This window comes from Caretta caretta, chromosome 7 (assembly GCF_965140235.1).
Source record: "Caretta caretta isolate rCarCar2 chromosome 7, rCarCar1.hap1, whole genome shotgun sequence".
Classification (NCBI taxonomy): Eukaryota; Metazoa; Chordata; order Testudines; family Cheloniidae; genus Caretta; species Caretta caretta.
This window is the reverse complement of record NC_134212.1, coordinates 117,852,131-117,858,130: the sequence shown is the minus strand read 5'-3', so window position 1 is coordinate 117,858,130 and position 6,000 is coordinate 117,852,131. Positions and strand designations below refer to the sequence as shown.

General features: G+C 40.5%; 1 protein-coding gene across 2 annotated transcripts in view; it reads left to right on the top strand.

Annotated features, from left to right (window-relative positions):
• The first annotated feature begins 599 nt into the window (after positions 1 to 599).
• ADD3 (adducin 3) overlaps positions 600 to 6,000 on the top strand; it is a 197,559-nt gene continuing 192,158 nt past the window's right edge. Inside the window, exon 1 of one of the 2 annotated variants that reach the window (XM_048856060.2) lies at positions 600 to 664. The gene's annotated coding sequence lies outside the window, so the exon portion shown is untranslated. The remainder of the gene's footprint in view (positions 665 to 6,000) is intronic. The other variant, XM_048856055.2, reaches the window with a different exon arrangement.

Sequence of the window (6,000 nt, the reverse complement as noted above, 5' to 3'; positions counted from 1 at the left end):
TTTAGAAGGGTCTTGGGAATGCAGATTAGGTTGCATGAACACACTGTGCTATCAGATTAAGCTCAGTACTATACATTGTACACACAGACACTTAGGCTTTTGTTTGTTTGCCCTTTTCCTCAGCATCTGCAGCATTGGCAATCCCATTGTTATGCTCTGCACTGCTTTACTCTACTATCCATTGAATTAATGACCCAAATTGCCCATCTAGCGCCTTCCCATTTCTTTGATTATTTAATTATCGAATCATTAAAAAAAAAACCCTCACACCTGGGATTCACATAATACAGACCCAGATCATCTCGGAAACTAACAGTAAAAGTTACTGAATTTAAAGCAGAGAGATGAGTTTTATTGTTAGTAGTTGTCATGGCAACCTGATGTGCTGGACAGTAATTCATGCTGGGCACACATTGTTACAGACTCTGACAAGTTCAAGGCTGGTGACTTGCTGCTAAATCTTGTTGCCACGGCAATGCAACATAAGGCTAGAGCCTAGTGAAGTGAATACTATTGACAGCTCATGCCAGCAGGCTCTAGCTGATTAAAAGGGAACTCTTTAAAAAAAGAAGGGGATAACCTAAAGAGAGTAGAACAGGAAAAAGGGGGACACGGAGATGGGGAAAAGAAACCAAAGAAACAGTGGGTTAATGACAAGAAACAGGTAAAGAGAAACATTTGTTTTAGAGGCAATGTTACTGTTTATAATGCTCCAGCCAGTCGTACTTATGAAAACTTGCAATGTACACTGTGAGGGTGCAAAAATTCTGAGATCCTTAGTCAATTTTTATTCTTTTTTTACTTGACTTGAATGAGCATTGTAAATGAGTAGGTGCTTTAGGATTTGTCTCATGGCATTTTTAACAGGAAAAAAAATGAATCCTTAGTCTAGTTCTCCCATGACATGGGTAGTTTTGGCTGCTCTCGTTCATTCCATGGAACAGTTTAGTTAACTTTCAATTCCAAGTTAATTTCCAGTCTTTTTACCACACTTAATCGCAAAATGTCTGCTAGAAAATGCTAACGCTTGAAAGCTGGTCAGATCCTCAGAACTCATTAAACGTTGACAATATGTTTACTACAGAGTAGGAGAAAAGGGCTCTGTCACAGGCGAAGTAGATAAGCAATAGACAACAACTCAGAAACAACATACATTAATCTCATCTACTAGTATGAGACTTTACTACATAAAACCTAGAGCTTAGATACCAAGAAATAGGTGTTTCAGAAATACCTGAAATAAATAGTCATCTCAATCTATGATGTTGTCTTATTTTTTAAATTTGTGATGTATAGCATAATGTTACTTATATGAGTGACATAGAAGTCATTTGTTTGGCTCTTACTTACATCCCACGTATCATAGATTTTCATGGCAAGTCAAGGGAACAAAGTGACACTACATAGTTTTTTTGCTCAGGAACATTTCGGCTAAATTCTGACATCAGATTCATGTATGCATCTTGCATTGAAATTATAATGGGATATTGTGTATCTGAGGACAGCATTTGGCCCACTCTTGGTATTTGTTTTCCTGGATTTTGCTGTGTATTGTGGGCAACTTGTCAAGTTTGCAAGCATTTTGTGCATTTTAAAAATTGGCTGGAGAAACCAGGAAATGGGAAGAAGCTTGCCAATTGTGATGTAAGATCACGAACTTAGTTGACACAGGTTCATCTCTAGTTGTTCATTTTAAAGAGGCCCTTCATAAAGCTATCACTAATATTTAAATATTGAAACCTTAGCTATGAACCGGAGGTTCCTAAACTGTGGTCCTTGAAGCATTTGCTGGTGAACTGCAAACAGCTAACTGGTCACATGCTGCTGGCTCTTCCTTTCCCAGCTGTTAACTTAGAATCATAGGGTTAGAAAGGACCACAAGGGTCAGTTGGTCTAACCTGCTGCCAAGATGCTTGATTTGTTATGTCTGAACTATCCAAGACAAATGGCTATCCAGCTTCCTTTTGAAAAGCTCCAGTGAAGGAGTTTCCACAACCTCCCTTAGCAGTCTGTTCCTTTGTCTTACGGTTCTTACAGTTAGGAAGTTTTTCCTGAAATTTAATCTAAATCTGCTCTGCTGTAGTTGAACCCATTACCTCTTGTCCTGCCCTCTGTGGCAAGAGAGAACAACTTTTCTCCATCTTTTTTACGAAAACCTTTCAAGTATTTGAAGACTGCTATCATGTCCCCTCTTAATCTCTTCTTTTCCAAGCAAAGCATATCCAGTTCCTTTGCTTATATGGCTTGCATTCCATCCCTTTGATCATCTTTATCACTTGTCTCTGGATCCTTTCCAGTTTCTCCACATCCTTTCTATACATTGGTGACCAAAACTGGACACAGTACTCCAGCTGAGGCCTAACCAGTGCTGAGTACAGCGGTAATATCACCCCCCATGACTTGCATGCTATGCCTCTGTTAATGCAATCTAAAATTACATTTGCTTCTTTTGCATCAGCATCACATATCTGACTCCTGTTGAGGTTGTAATCGACCACAACTCCCAGATCCTTCTCAGCAGTGCTGGTGCCAAGCCATTCTGTATTCGTGCATTTGGTTTTTCTTCCCTAAGTGTAGCAACTTACATTTGAATTTGCTGAATTTCATTTTGTTGACTATAGCGCAGTTCTCCAAAATTATCAAGATCCCTCTGAAGTTTAGTTCTATCCTCCAAAGTGTTGGCAACTCCCCCAGCTTTGTCATCTGCAAATTTGATCAGTGTGCTCTCTCTTCCTACATCCAGGTCATTAATAAAGATGTTAACACCAGGCCCAGCACAGATCCCTGTGGAAGCCCACTTGAGACCTCCCTCCAATCTGACATCATTCCATTAATAGTTACACTTTGTTTGCAGTGGTTTAACCAATCATGTACCCACTTAATGGTAGTTCCACCAAGCCCACCTTTCTCCAGCTTACGTAGCTTTCTTTACTGCAAAGAATGACATTCTGATACAACACATTCTGCTCTTTCCTACGACTACATTTCTACATAAGTGATGGCTGTAGTTGCCACAGGAATGCTATGTGATTGTAAATGGGAGAGAAGGTGGTTCAAGAGAATGCCTTTATTAGGATGTGATCCACACTATAATGAAATTTTAGAACCCCTGTATTATTAACATTTTCTTTGATTATTAAAGCAGAAATGAAACTATATTTTTAGTCTCTGTTGAATTTCTGTACTGGTAGTGTCACTAATGGCATCCCTTCTTCCTTATTTATCCAGAAGAAAGTTTCAAAGTATCACTGAAGATGTTTACTTGACTGAGGGTAGGATATTCAAGCATTGACCTAACTCTGCTCACACTGAAGTTAAGGGTAAAACTCCCATTGACTTCAATGGGAGCACAGTTATACCAAATCTGAGTGCTTTCGAACATCCCATCCTGAAGGCCTTATCACTCTACCATAAAAGGTGCATTTTCAAAAAGGTTCGCCTTGAGCAGGGAATATCTGTTGAAATACAACTGCCCTGTCTACACTAGAATTCTGAAATGTGTTAGTTAAAGCATGTACTATACTGTTTTAAAAGTTCACTCTAGTGTGGGAAGTCCCTCAGCTAGATAATATTATAGATGAAAGATGGGAAATTTAGTTAGTATTTATAATATTTTTTCCCTAAGAGTTTAATTTTGATGCTCTTTCTTCTCACATGTAAATACCCTCAGGTCTGTGATGATAGTGAAAGGAACGGTATAGTGACTACACAATACTCTCGTCTACAAAAATGTTTGTGTAATTAGTCATGGAGGCTGTTTTTTCAGTTAGCAAAATTGTGTTACAATTCTTTAAAAATAATTTTTCTCTTCTGATTGGAGACATTTTGAAAGATAAATGCACCAATGCCCGATGCACTAAAATTTGGATGCCTATTAGGGCATGTGTTTTAAAGTTTAACAAGTCCAAAGTGTTTCTGTGCAGTAGTTGATTCATACTTTAATTCCTCCATAAGGTCCCCCTTACCTGTTTTTCCTTATGTCCTCTGTGGAATGTAGCAAATGGTTATAGGGGAATTACTAGATCTTGGCAAGACTTGTTAACATATTAGAAAAGACTCGTTAGGGACCAAGACATCAATGTCAAGCTATTTTCTCTGACACATTATGGCATGTACAGTAGCTTTTCAGTCCTGTGTCAACAGAACCCCTTTGACTGACACAAATGAAAGCTACATACAAAGAAAAACAGCTATGAGAATACAGTTTTTAGGATTGACTGCTAGGGAGCTTTTAAAGAAAACTGAGGTGTTACAAATGTTTTGAAAAATAATGACAAATCAATCATAACATCCAAATCTAGTGCAGGATAATGAGACACAAGAGTACAGGAAGTGTCAGACAAGAGTATCAGGTACTGCATTATGACTTGAAAGTTTTTCTTTATATTAAATCAGTGGGGTCATCAGGTGCTCAGTACCTCTGAAAATCAGCACATAGGTGTCTCAGAATGTGCACCCGAGTCAGTGGACAAGTTTTAGCTAAATGACTTGCCTATGGTCATATAGGAAGTCTGTGACCGAGGTAGAAATAGAATCCAAGTTTCCCACACCTATTCAAGTTTTTCCATTCAAAACTATCATTCCAGTACCATAGGAAATTTGAGAGTGGGCATCATATCTGTGGCTGGATTTGTTTGCTAGGCAGCTGGTTGCATAGCACGGAAATACTTTTGCTAGCATGTTTTGAACCACTGATAACAATGTCATAGGTGAAGTGTCCATGTGCTGAAATAGGAGTAATCACAGCTGCCACCTTTGTGTACATACATCCTGATTCTCCATTCACATGGGTGTAAATCAGGCGTCGTTCTATTAAAATGTCAAAGGAGTTGCACTGGCAAAAGTGAGAGGAGAATGATGTCCATAGGCGGCAGACCATGAAGCTGATTCATCACTGTGCTGGTGAAGGAAAAAAGGGCCATTCCCCAAGCTGTGCAGGTGAGGGCAGCCTTGAGAGTTGCCCAAACTTGTGCCCATGTCCCAAATGGTTCCTATGGGACACGGCAGGGGTACAGAATTACTAGGACACAGGACCTCCCCACCCAGGCCTACTTCTGTCCCCCCTTCTGTCTTGCCTCTCCCTCCTTCAGCCTGCCCTCCCCTCACTTAGAATGGTTACTGCACCAGTTGGAAGGGCTTCTGCAGAGATGGAGTAGAACCACTAGAACTGGCTGTGTGCCTGATGGGATATGGGGCCCTGTTACACAAAGAATTTACAAGAGAGGGTGAGGGGTGGGAATGCAGTTCCTTTCTGGTCACTTTGCATCATCTTTGCAGTACAGGGGTGAGTTTCCTCCCCACACACATTATTCTACCATAGCAATATTATTCTACAGCACACAGTCCAAGCTAGCACTCCAGGACACCTGGACAATCTCTTTGAACCTTGTAACTTGGTACAGAATGAAGTGCAGCTGAGAGAGACTAAGCAGTTTTTCTACCCGGAAATGCAGTTCGTTGTGAGCAGTAGCAATGCTCCTTCAGAAACCAGGTGTGGCTGGAAAAACCAGTTATCGATAAGAGTATCAGTCAGACATTCAAAAATTCCCAGCAGACTAAGAGCCCTTTTGCTGGCCTGCATCCTGGCCCCTTTACACTATTCTATTGTTGTCAAGGGGGAGGAAACCAACCAGAACTTCCCATTTATGTGAGCGTGACCCCTCCTTACCCCAGAAGTGTGCAAAGTGCCTAAAATGCAAAGGTGGAGCTGAGCTGCAAAGTCTGGATCTGGAATCCGATCTAGCCTTTCTGAAAGTTCAGGAAGGAGTTTGGATCTGGGGTTCTGGGTTGGCTCATTATAGATAAGGGACCAGCTGCAAAAATCCAAATTTGCTCCAATTTTCCCATCCCCACTGAAAACCCACTGCAGGTTTCTTATGTCACTTCATATTTGTGTCCTGCTGTACGTTGTTAGTTCACTACGCTATCTAATTTCTGTTCTAAGGATTGGCAGCATAAACTGCAGTCTTGTACAGTACCATTTGGTGTCACCCTGCTTCG